This window comes from Peromyscus leucopus, chromosome 22 (genome assembly GCF_004664715.2).
Source record: "Peromyscus leucopus breed LL Stock chromosome 22, UCI_PerLeu_2.1, whole genome shotgun sequence".
NCBI lineage: Eukaryota > Metazoa > Chordata > Mammalia > Rodentia > Cricetidae > Peromyscus > Peromyscus leucopus.
In genome coordinates this window covers 30846684-30860289 of record NC_051081.1, presented here as the reverse complement: position 1 = coordinate 30860289, position 13606 = coordinate 30846684, and positions in this window count along the sequence as shown.

Here is a 13606-nt window from a genome sequence, read left to right as displayed (position 1 = left end):
GGCAGAGGCAGGCAGATCTCTGTGAGTATGAGGCCAGCCTGGTCTACAGAGCAGGTTACAGGACAGTCAGGGCTACATGGAGAAACCCTGTCTCTAAACAACAACAATAACACACACACACACACACTCGAGCTCATGAATTAAAAAATAGCTGGGAGCCGGGTGGTGGTGGCACAGTCCTTTAATCCCAGCACTCAAGAGACAGAGGCAGTCGGATCTCTGTGAGTTTGAGGTCAGCCTGGACTACAGAGCAAGATCCAGGACAGGCACCAAAACTACACAGAGAAACCCTGTCTCAAAAAACCAAAAAAATAAAAAATAAAAAAATCTGGAATTGACATGACTGTAATCTTAGCTACCACTTGAAGCTGAGGCAGGAGGATTGCAAGTTTGAGGCCATCCTGGTCTACTTAGTGGTACCCTGCACTCAAAAAATAAAAGCAGGAGCAGCAGCAACAGCAGAATAGGGCATGGTGATACATACCTTTAATCCCAGCACTCCAGAGGCAGAGGAAAATCTCTATGAGTTCGAGGCCAGCCTGGTCTACAGAGTGCATTCCAGGCCAGCCAGGGCTACACAGAGAAACTTTGTCTTAAAACAACAACACATAGCTTAGTGCTGCTCTCAACCTTCTTTTCACGATGGGAAGCAGCTAATTCAGAAACTCTTAACTAGCTAAAGTGCTTTGTTATGAGATCCTGTCTCAAAATTACGAAGAAAACAAACAAAAACTGTGGGGTTCTGACAGAGGATTGAGGTAGTTTCAATGATTATTTCAGAATTTAGTCTGAATAAGCCAGTCCTCTCAACCAACATTTACAAGAAAAAAAAAATGAGATTATCAAGTTAAATATAGCATTGGTAAGGCTCCTTTAAAGTCAATAAGCCTACTGTCCAAAGGACCAACTAGAAAAAGACTCCAGAAACAAAGTCAATGGTCTGACAAATCCTGCTTGGCCTTTACAGAGATGAATAAACAATTAACATCAACAGAAAAGCCCCAGGCCTCTCCCCCACGTAAGCATCAGAGATCTCAAAGCATTAGAACTGGATCATGGAACCAGATTTTCAGGGTTCCTGGACGTCCTATTGCTTCTATTTGCTATCTCTGTGACCTTTGGCAGCTGATTTTTTTTTCCTATTTCCTGTTCCTTATCTGTAAGGAATTCTTGGAAGAGTGCAAGTTCCTATTTTATGGGGTTCTTGTGATGACTGAACAAATGAATGTAAACAACTTATGGTAATGCCTGGCAGCTGGAGTATGAGCAAGTGCAAGCTATTGAGTATCGTGCGTGCGTGCGTGCGTGCGTGCGTGCGTGCGTGTGTGTGTGTGTGTGTGTGTGTGTGTGTGTGTTACCGAGGAACCCATTACTGGTGTGCATCTAATTGGAGTTTTGGAAGGAAGGGAAAGAGAACAGAACAGCAGCAATATTAAAAGAGGTAACTAAAACTTTCAAGACTGATAAAAATCTTGAGACTCAGATTACTCGATAAATTCCAAGCTATATTATCAAAAAACTTATCATATTCATTTCTGTATCCATACTCTGAACATAAAAAGGCAGCAGTATATTTAAAGTAACTGAAGAAGCTGAATGGTGTTACACACGCCTTTAATCCCAATATTCAGGAGGCAGAGGCAGGCAGATCTCTGTGAGTTCGAGGCCAGCCTGCTCTACAGAGTGAGTTCCAGGATAGCCAGGGCTACACAGGGAAGTCCTATCTCAAAAACAAAACAAACAAACAAACAAAAAAAAAACCACAAAAAAATTACTACTTCTGGGCTGGAGAGATGGCTCAGTGGTTAAGAGCACTGGCTGCTCTTCCAGAGGACCTGGATTCAATTGCCAACACCCACATGGCAGCTCACACCTGTCTGTAACTCCAGTTCCAGGGGAGCCAACACCCTCACACAGACATGCATCTAGGCAAAACACTAATGCACATAGAATATAAATCATAAAAAAATAAGCTAACTGTAGCCAACAGAGAAATCGTCCTTGAAGACATGAGATTTGGTGAATGAGCGAACAAATCTTTTTTTTTTTTTTTTGGTTTTTCGAGACAGGGTTTCTCTGCGTAGTTTTGCGCCTTTTCTGGAGCTCACTTGGTAGCCCAGGCTGGCCTCGAACTCACAGAGATCCGCCTGGCTCTGCCTCCCGAGTGCTGGGATTAAAGGCGTGCGCCACCACCGCCCCAAATCTTTTTTTTTTAACATTCTTTTTTTTAAATTTAATCTTATTTTTATGTGTGTTCGTGTGAATGTGTCAGCTCTCCTATAACAGGAGTTACAGACAGTTGTGAGCTGTCATGTGGGTGCTGGGAATTGAACCTGGGGTCCTCTGGAAGAGCAGCCAGTGCTCCTAACCCCTGAGCCATCTCTCCAGCCCAGAACAAACAAGTCTTCAGGGGCTGGAAAGACAGCGCAGTGCTTAAGGGCCGCTGGTTTCTTTCCCAAGAGTTCAGTTCCCAGTCCTGAGATCAGGACATCCACAACCACGGAAACTTCAGTTTCATAGACCCAGTGCCTTCTTCCGGGCCCTGTAAGCCTGTGCACACATGGCAGACACATGGACACGACACATGAACGAATACCATGTTTTCAATAAAGGGCCAGGCACAGTATGGCACACAACTTTAATTCCCGCACTTGGGAGGCAAAGGCGTGTGGATTTTTGTTATCTCAGACCAACCTAATTCACATAAAAAGTTCCAGACCCGCCAGGACTACACAGGGAGATTCTGCCTAAAAAAATAAATAAAATACTATAAATAAAAAAAAGAAAGGAAGGAAGGAAATGAGGATCAGGCCAGGGATACAGCTGTTGGTAGAGTGCTTGCCTAGTATACAAGAGACATCAGGATTACACAGAGAAACCCTGTCTGGAAAACACGCCCTGCCCCCCCTGAAAATACAATAAAATAAAATTCCTTCAAAGTTTAAGGCTATCCTTGGCTACACAGTGAGTTTAAGGCTAGTCTGTGTTATAAGACAATCTGTCTCAATATTTAAAAAAAAAAAAATCTGGGGCTATGACTCAGTTGGTAGGGTGCTTATCTAGCTGTGGAGATCTTTTTCTTTTTTCTTTTCTTTCTTTTTTTTTTTTTTTTTTTTTTTTTTTTTTTTTTTTTTGAGATAGGGTTTTTCTTTGTAGCCCTGGCTGTCCTAAACCCACTTTGTAGACCAGTTTGGTCTTGAACTCACAGAGATCCACCTGCCTCGGCCTCCTCGGTGCTGGGACTAAAAGTGTGTGCCACCACCACCCAGTTTCCTATGTGAGATCTTAGATTTGGTTCCCAGATCCACATAAAAGAGTATAGCAGCACATATCTTCAATCCCAGAATTTGAGAGATACAGGCAGAAGGACCAGAGGCCATATAGCATATTCAGTGTCAGCCTGGGCTATATGAGACTCTTTCCCCCAAAACAAACAAACATACAGAGATTCAAATTGAATGTGGTGGTAGCTCATGTCTATAATTCCAATATTTGGGAAGCTGAAGCAGGAGGATTTGCATGAGTTAAATGCCAGTATGGGCTAGATGGTGAGTTCTAGATGCCAGCCTGGGCTACACAGTGAGACCAAGTCTAAAAGAGAGCAGAAAGGGCTGAGTGAAGGAGAGAGAGATGGAGGGAAGGAGGTGGTTGACAAAATATAATGGATTACCTTTAATGTGTGAGAAAAGCTAACACTTGATCCATAATTGTACCTCCGCTATAAATATCCTCTAAAAATACCAGGAAAACAACAACAACAACAACTAAGTTTGGGAGCTGAAGATATGGCTCAGAAATTAAGAGCAATGATTGCTCATTCAGAGACCTGGGTTCAATTCCCAGCACCCACATGGCAGTTCACAACTGTCTGTGACTCCAGTTCCAGAGGATCTGAAGCCCTCTTCTGCCCTTGTGGAAACCAGCCACACACATTGTACACAGATGGGTATAATGCATAAATACTCAAATGCATGAAAATAAGTAAAACGATTTTTTACACAGAGTTTGATTGTACATGTCATAATTCCAGACCTGGGAAGGCAGAGACAGCTGGGGTGGGGGAGTGGTTCTCTGGAGGTCTCTGGATAGTCTAGCTTCAGTTTCAGTGAGAGATCAAATCTCAAAAAATGAGGCAGAAAACAAGATGTGATGGTGCATACCTTTAACCCCAGAACTCAAGAGACAGAGACAGGTGGATCTCTGTGATTCAGAAGCCAGCCTGGTCTACATAGTGAGTTTCAGGCAAGAAAAAGATACATAGGGAGACCCAGTCTCAAAAAGAAGTAAGATGGGAAGCAATTAGGAGGGATACCTATTGTTGACCTCTGCTCTATACACACACACACACACACACACACACACACACACACACACATACACACACACACACCTGTAGCAAATTAAAGACATTTGTAACTGGGCAGTGGTGGCACACGCCTTTAATCCCAGCACTTGGGAGGCAGAGCCAGGTGGATCTCTGTGAGTTCGAGGCCAGCAATTCCTAAACATTGGCATTTAATTGTGGTTGACTTGAGGGATTGTTTCTTCACCATTCCCTTGCATCCCGAGGACAGTCCTCATTTTGCTTTTAGTGTTCCTTCAGAAAATCTCAAAGAACCTTATCAGAGATATCAGTGGGTGGTATTGCCTCAAGGAATGGCCAATAGCCCTACTATATGTCAAATTTATGTGTCTTTGGCCATAGCTCCAGTTTGAAAAGCTTTTCCAGATGTTTATATAATTCACTATATGGACGATATTTTATTGGTGCTAAAGATAAAAACTTGGTTTTTATGCCTTTTCTAATTACAAGAGGTTCTTAGCCTGGCTAATTTACAAATAGCCCCAGAAAAGGTACAGGTATCCTTTCCCTATCATTATTTAGGTCATGAATTGTTACGCACAGGAATATGTCCACAAAAGATTACTCTGCGTATGGATCAGCTACGCATGGTCAATGATTTCCAAGCCTTTCTGGGAGATATTCAATGGCTTTGTCCCACTTTAAAGATTCCAACAGGTCAAATTCGTCCTTTGTATGATGTCTTAAAGGGTGACCCTGATCCTTTATCTCCCCGTAAATTAACAGCTGAAGGGTGTACAGTCCTACAACGTGTGCAAGAGGCCCTGGAGCAGGCTCACGTACAGTATATAGATCTTTCTTCTCCCTTATTGTATTTGATATTTTGTTTTTCCCATTCACCTACTGGAGTGTTTTGGCAAACAGGTCCTTTTCTATGGGTACATTCCCCAGCTTCTCCAGTGAAAACCATTACTCCTTATCCTCAAGCTATTGCTCAGATTATATTTAAGGGAATCAAGATTAGTGTTCAAACTCTTGGTAAGGAACCAGATGTTGTAGTGACCCCATACACCCTGTCTCAAATAACATGATTGCAAGCTAATGATAATGATTGGGCCATATTGACATGCTCCATGCAGGGTCAGTTTGATACTCACTAACTACCCCTCCGATGATGTGTGTCAATTTTTAAAATTGCATCTTGTTATATTTCCCAAGATAGTACAGATGACTCCTATTCCTCAGGCCTGTGTGATATTTTCTGATGGCACTTCATGTGGTTTTGTTGTGGTAGTTTCTGGTAACATAGTGAAGAGAATGAAAGCCCAGGGCACTTCTGCCCAGATGGTGGAGGTACAGGCACTGTTGCTTGCTTTACAGATGTTTTCTGATGAAGTTGTAAACATTTATACTGTTAGCCAATATGTGGCACATGCCATTGTGCCTTTGGAGACAACAGGCTACATACCATCCATCTCTCCCATTCATGAATATTTATTGCAAGTGCAAGGACTCATATGGTCCTGCTCATATAACCTTTATGTGGGCCATATTAGAGTTCATACTCAATTACCTGGACCTCTAATCGAAGGTAATCAGAGGGCTGATGCCATTACTCATATGGCTGTCATATTAATTTGTTCCGCCTTTGAAAAGGCTACTCAGTTGCATCAGCGTTATCATCTTAATGCTGGATCTCTCTGTCATCATATGGGCATAACCAGGAACAAGCCATCCAAATAGTTAAATCATGTCCTATTTGTGTTGAATTTTTACCTGTTCCTCATTTGGGAGTTAATCCCTGAGGACTTTTACCTAATCGTGTGTGCCCTCCTTTGGAAAATTACAATATGTCCATGTATCTATCGATACATATTCCCCTCTAATTTTTGCCCCTGCTCATTCAGGTGAAAAGATTAAGGATGTAAAGAATCATTGTCTTTATGCTTTTGCTTACATGGGAGTGCCAAAATGCATAAAGAATGATAATGGTCCTGCCTACAGCAGTACAGGATTTTCAAAATTCTGCCAAGATTTTTCTATTGTTAATAAGACTGGTATTCCTTATACTCCTCAAGGACAGGCTAGAATGCTGTGGTAGAATGCTGCCATCATACCTTAAAAACATATTTTGCTGAAGTAAAAGGGGGAGCTAGGGGTTCATCTTTCCTCTCTACATTCTATTCTTTCCCTTGTTTTATATATTTAAAATTTTTTATTGGTGGATTCTGCTGGAATATCTGCTGTAGATAAGCACTGGAGGGGTCCTGTTGCAAATCATCCTCTGTTGTGATGGAATGATCTTTCTACTGGCACTTGGAGGGGACCATATCTGGTGTGTGTGGCCCGGGGTTCTGTTTGTGTCTTTCCACAGGATAATGAGGTTCCTCTTTGGGTTCCTGAGCACTGTGTGTGCCCTGTGGCCGCTGCTGAATCCCAACATGGCAGAGACCTATTGGGCCTTCATGAAAAACTCTCCCCTTCTAATAACAGTGGAGATTGAGATCCCAATACGGCCAGCCTTGACAAGCATTAACGTAAACCTAGGAACTGTAGCTCATGAAGTTAGATTCTTCAAAAGGTAATGTATGGTAACTGCTTTTTCAAGTATGTTTGAGAACATGTCACCCAGGCACCTTGGAGATTAGAGGGTAATCCTGACATTTGTTAGTATGGTCACTGACCTCCATTTGTTAACAGTACCATGCCAGCTAAGCCTTTTCATTTTTGCAATCCTCTTCAAGCTGCTGTAGTACCTACCTTTTCAGGAATGGCTCTGTACAACATTTATGCCTCCTGAAATTCATATAGCTCCCTTTGAAGATACCTTAAAATTTGTGAGCCTGAATATAGCCATTATGAGACCATTAGTTCTGCTCCTTGTGTGCTGTCTCTGTTTTTCTTTGTGGTTCTTAAATTTTCTTTTGCAGAGCTGCCAGCTTAAGTCATGCTGAGATCAAGAAAAATGGGCCTTGGTGGTTTGTGTTCCTGGAGTTGTTTCCATGCCAGTGGACCATGGCAGTAAGACACAGATGATGCTCACACGCTCCAGAAGAGAATTTGACTTCACTACAGCTGTTGTTGCTACTACAGTGGTAGCAGCCCCTGGGGTTACTGTTTCTGGGATTGCTTTTTCACAGTTGGTTACTACATCTGGTGCAGTAGAGACCCTGGCAGCAAAAGAAGATACAACAGTTAATTATGATAAATTTAATTCAGCAGTAATATACATTTTGATTGGCTTTGAAAGTTATAAAATTTATAAAACTCGAGTTCCACTTACTTTTGGGATATCACCTTAAGAGGACTCCAATGTGCAGTAAGGCTCATAAGGAAGGGAATGGCTCAATTGCCCTTAGCCTACTGGCTATGCGTGGGTTAGGACTTCTGTTGGTCTTTTCTGTGTCAAATGCACAGATTGTAAGCCCAGCGCCACTTTGAGATCTTTGGCAGCAGATAACTCTACAGCTCACACACGGTTGAGCCTGTAGGATAATGAGTATTCAATGACGGGTAATACCTGGGGGGCGCTCACCAGCCTAAGACAGGGGACCTATGAGGGGTAAGGTGACATGCTGGTGAACCATGCAGCCTAAGACTGAAGCTCATTTTTTAGTAAAAAGGGAGGGCCCAACAAGTCCTTCCTTGAGTAGCTGTTTCCTTGCTTGCTGACTTTGACCAGAAGTCCTCCCTATGCTAATTCCCTGCTGGTTTCCTTCCTCCTGAACAGCTTACCAGAGGTTCTTTGTGTATCCTGCATTTGGTGTAAACAGCTAGTATGCAAGAATGTAGAACATCTGTAGCAAACTTCTGCCCTCTGGGTTTCTCCCATTGTGCTGTAAGCCTGTATTTAAGGTTTCCCTCTTTCAATAAATGGCATTCTGCTGAGATGAATGACCCTCTATCTTGTCTCTGTTTTTTAATCCTTGGCTCCTCACTCAGACATGATGAATGGGTAGTAACACAGGCGTTACTGCTACAAGGGGTGGTGCACACCTTTAATCCCAACACTTGGGAGGCAAAGGCAGGCAGATATCTGTGAGTTTGAGGCCAGCCTGTGGTGATATTTTATTTGTGCTGAAATGTGATGTTTTATTTGTATGTTAATAAATAAAGTTTGCCTGGAGATCAGAGGACATAGCCAGTCATTTTTAAGTAAACATAGAAGTCAGGCAGTGGTACCACACACCTTTAATCCGATCACATAGCAGGCAGGGTCTCTGTGTGTTCAAGGACACACTAGGGAACAGCCAAGCATGGTAACACATGCCTTTAATCACAGTACCAACCATAGAGACCTGGAGGTCTGTACAGACAGTCAATAACAAGGAAGTGAGGTAGCTGGGCTAAGAGCTAATAAGAGGGCAGAACAGCAAGGCAATAAAAGCCTGAACAGACAGGAAGCAGCTCTCTTGGAAGCTAGGCAGCTTGGTGAGTTAAGGTTAGCTGTTGTCTCTCACTATTTCTCTGATTTCTAAGGCTTTCACCCCTATATTTGGCTCTGTGTTTCTTATTTAATAAGACAGTTTAGAACTTCATCTACACCAGCCTGAGCAAAGCAAGCTCCAGGATAGCCAAAGCTGTTACACAGAGAAACCTTGTATCATAACAAAACAAAACGAAAGTTCATTGTTTTTGTCAAATGGTTAAGGGCACCTTCTGCTCTTGCAGAGGACCAAGCATTCTATTCTACTAGCATGTTGGCTCACAACCATCTGTAACCCTAGTTCCAAGGGATCCAATGCCCTCTTCTGGCCTCTTGGGGCACCAGGCACACACTTGGTGCACATACATACATGCAGAAAAAACATTCATACACATAAATTAGAATTAATAAATCCAAAAAATATTTACGTCCACTGTACATCCCAATAAGAAAATTAAAGAACACGAGAGAAAATAATGTAACAAGAAGCAAAGGAAATAAAGAAATGAAACAAATAGCACAACATGAACCGGAAAGAGTAAGTGAGCCAGGGACTACCCTGGATATCAACTTCTTGGTCAGTTTGAAAGACAGAAGGTCACAAAATGCCAAGTAGTATCCTAAGAGAAACACCCTAGACTGTAAAGGTACAGAATAACCGACCATCCTATTTGAAACTGCAACTCATAGTCGGGCACGGTGGCACAGGCCTGTTACTCTGGCACTTGGGAAGGAGGGGCAAGAGGACTGGGAATACGAGGCCAGCCTTGCCTACATAGTGAATTGTATGTAGGTCGGTCTGGGTTATAACAAACACCATGTCTCAAGAAAAACAAAGGGGCAAGTGATTCTCTTTCTTTAAGGCCAGTCCTCCCTACATGGTCTTCTAACTGTTGGAGTCCCTGAGTATTTCTTTCTCTCTACTTTTTTTTTTCTTTAGGGTTATGTTTTGTTTTTGAGACAAGGCCTCATTATGTAGACTGGCCTGGAACTCACTATGTACACCAGGTTAAAACCCGGAACTCATAGAGATCCACTACCTGCTTCTGCCTCCCAAGTGCTGGGACTAACGGCATGTGCTACCTCATCCATCTGTCCTTCATGTTTGCGCTCCTCTCTCAGCTTTCTCCCCCTGGGTAATCTCACCAGGTAATTATCTATCTATCCATGGCATTAGTAATTCCTCAGATCAACTTCTTACCCCCAATAATCAGTCTCAGTGTTCCTCTTGAAATCCACGTCCAAAACATTTCATTAACACCATGGACAGACAGACGTTATGATAGAGACTCCAGGGAGAGCTCGTGCCCCAGGGTCAGATACAGACGTCATGGTCATGGCAGGGGCTCTGAAGACAGGAATCAGACCCATGTGGCAGAGATGAAAGTCCTTCCTTATAGCTCTCTGAGGAAGGACTGCAGTTCATAGCTGATCCTGAAAGCAGACTCTCTGGTTCCCAAAGCAGGCAGGGAATGGGGTGAGGAGTAGGATATGTGTGCACCAACACCTCCTTTGAGGTAAACTCACTTCCCCGGATGAGAACTCAGGCACTCAGAGGTCTGCGAGCTAGAGAGACCCTGACAGTGCTCTCAGTGGAGTTAAGTGTCAGTGTCTGTGAGGGGAAGGGCTGTTACAGGTACTGTGGCCTCAGCAGCAGTCTGGTCTACAGTTTGACATCACAGTAATGGGAAGCCATGAAGTGCTGGCTGCCTTACATCTCTGGTTGAGAATTCTGTCCAAATGCTGAGTGTTTATTTGACATAGTTCAACCTGCATTTTCTTCCTTCCTTCCTTCCTTCCTTCCTTCCTTCCTTCCTTCCTTCCCTTCCTTCCTTCCTTCCTCCTCCCTCCCTCCCTCCCTCCCTCCCTCCTTCCTCTTCCCTTTCCCTCCTCTTTCTCTTCTTTCTTTCTGTTTCTTCCCCCTTTGGCTTCTTGAGACAGGTTCTCTCTGTGTAGCCCTGGCTGTCCTGGAACTCACTCTGTAGACGAAGTTGGCCTTGAACTCACAGAGATCCATCTGGCTTTGCCTCCCAAGTGCTGGGATTAAAGGCATGTGTCACCACTGCCCAGCCAACCTATACATTCTTCAATGTATGATGTTCAACACTTTTCATCTCAGAAAACCAGCTTTTCTTCTGTTTTCACACTATGCAGGATAGTTTTATGTCTAATAGGTTTTCTGTTGTCCAATAATAGGTTTCTCCAACAATGCAGTAAGTCAGATTAAGCAAAATTGAAAGAGTTTAAAAAAAAAACAGGTTTATTTGAACAAAGCAACTCCCAGGTGAGCTCTCCAGTCCCACAGATCAAGGCAGAAGAAGGCACACTGAACTAAAGCAGGGAGGTTATGTAGCCTGTAGGTGAGGGGTGAATGATGTGTTCACCACAAGGTTGGTTTGTGCCCAAGTATGGCCAAAAACTGAATGCTTCAGGTGGGGACTTGGACTGCTGGCAACTTCAGGGAAGGAGCTGCTGCAGCCACCAAGAATTCAGAACTGGGCTTTTTGGCGTCTTTTCTTTGTTGGAGATTCTCTAGGAGGGCACTTTGGAGAAAGAGAATGGGGCTTTCTGGATCATGCAAGGGCGAGCTGGAGATTCCAACTGAACAATGTCAACTTGAATCAGGCTAGAGTCATATGAGGGGAGGGAACCTCAATTAAGAGAATGGCTCCATAAGATGGAGCTGCAGGCAAGCCTGTAGGACATTTCCTTAACTAGTGAAAGATGAGGGAGGGCCCAGTCCATGGTGGGTGGTGCCATCCTTGGCCTGGTGGTCCTGGGTTCTATAAGAAAGCAGGCTGGGCAAGCCATGAGGAGTAAGCCAGTCAGCAGCACTCCTCCACGGCCTCTGCATCAGCTCCTGCCTCCAGGTTCCTGCCCTGACTTTCCTCAGTGATGGACAAATTACCTAGAAACGTAAGTAAAACAAACCCTTTCTTACCCAACCTGCTTTTGGTCATGGTGTTTCTTCGAGGCACCAGAGCCCCTGCCTAAGGCACACACCTTTAAAAGAGCCGTATGTGTTGAAGCGCCAGAGAGACCCTGAAGAGGGCATCGGCATCAGATCTGCTGGAGCTGGAGTCACAGGGGGTTGTGAGCTGCCGAGTTGAGTGCTGACAACCAAGCTTGAGTCTTCTAGAAAAGCAGCAGGCCCTCCTAACCGCCAAGCCATCTCTCTAGCTATGATTTCCTCACTCAATAGCATTTTCCAGTGCACAAGAAAGAAACATGAAGGGGGCTGAAGATGTATCTCATTTGGTCCAGTGCTTGGCTGGCATTTATTTATTTATTTATTTTAATTTTTTCATCTGTTCTGAGAGCTATGTTTTACTTAAGTTGTGTAAGGGAGATTCCTATTCATCTTCCCCTTCACTGTTTGATTTATGGCAGACGTTTTTTGTATAGGCTAGTCCATACTCCAAAATGACTTTAGACTCCCTTCTTGAAAGTACAGCCAGCATTTTCTTTCATCAGCTTGATACAGTACAAATTCTTATCCTATTAGTGAAATGTTTCACTAAAGCTTGTCCAGTGATTGGGTAAAACCAAAACTTACTATAAGCCACACTCATCCTAGGGTCATCGGTTCCCCTCCACGCCACCCCCCCCCCCTCAGGTAGCCTCCCTGGTTCTGTGGGTTGCAGTCTGATTGTTCTTTGCTTTACATCTAGTATCCACCTATGAGTGAGTACATACCATGTTTGTCCTTCTAAGTCTGGGTTACCTCACTCAGGATGATATTTTCTAGTTCCATCCATTTTTGGCTGGCATTTATTAAACATAGAGTTTGGGTCCCCAGCGCTGCATCAACCAGGGAAAAAATTTAAACTCTACAGGATATCTGTATCCCCCATGAACCTTTCCCTTTCCTGCAACAGGATTTCATTGTCCCTGGCTAGCTTTAACATCCCCATGTAGACCAGGCTGGGCTTGAATTCATAGAGGCCTGACTCCCAGATGCTGGGAATAAAAGTGTTCTCACACGCTCAGTCCTTCATGGTTTCTTTTCTACCTATTTATGCAGCTATATCTGCACCCATTTTTTTTTCTCATAGAACTCCATGAATTCCAGTTTCTCAAGTCCAGCAAATCACAACACACACACCTTGTTATTTATTTGCGGCACCATTTAACAGGCAAGAGAGAACATGAATTACAACACAACCCACTATAAGAGTTTTATTAGCAAGGACAAAGTGTAAGAACATGAATGGACCTACTGGAAATGAATAGTGTGGGGGTAGAGGTGGGGGGGAAAAACAGGGAACAGGTAGAATCTCCTTTTTATACGTCACCTCCAGCATGCACATATGGGCTTACGTAGCTAAGGCACGCATGTCCATAGATTACATGATCATGCTGCAGGCAGTCCTGGGGTGACTAAGCATTTTGCCTGTCTGCTGGACAGCACATGTGCAGTCATGTAGCTAGGAAGTGGCTACGAATTATAACTCACCTTTACTTATTTTTCTGTAAATTTCCATTCATCCTTTGAGTACCAACCTGTTCCCTCCTGTATCAAAATTTCCCCAAATTCCTTTTAAGATATTACAGGCTATGTATGTCTTTCCTTTGCTCCATTATAGATTCCTTGTGCATATTTCCATACCTGTTTCACCATATATCCTCAGACTACCCCAAATTGGAAGCCACTTTTACATAGCTTGAATATTAAATTTAATTATATTTATTTGAACAATTGTAAAACATAGGTGGGGAGCAAAGAGATGGCTCATATATTAGAGTCCATACTGCTCTTGCAGAGGCCCTGAGTTCTGTTCTCAGCATCCATGTCAGGCTGCTCCCAACTGCTTATGACTCTATTTCCAGGGGACTGGATACTCTCTTCTGGCCTCACAGGAACCTGCACGCATGTG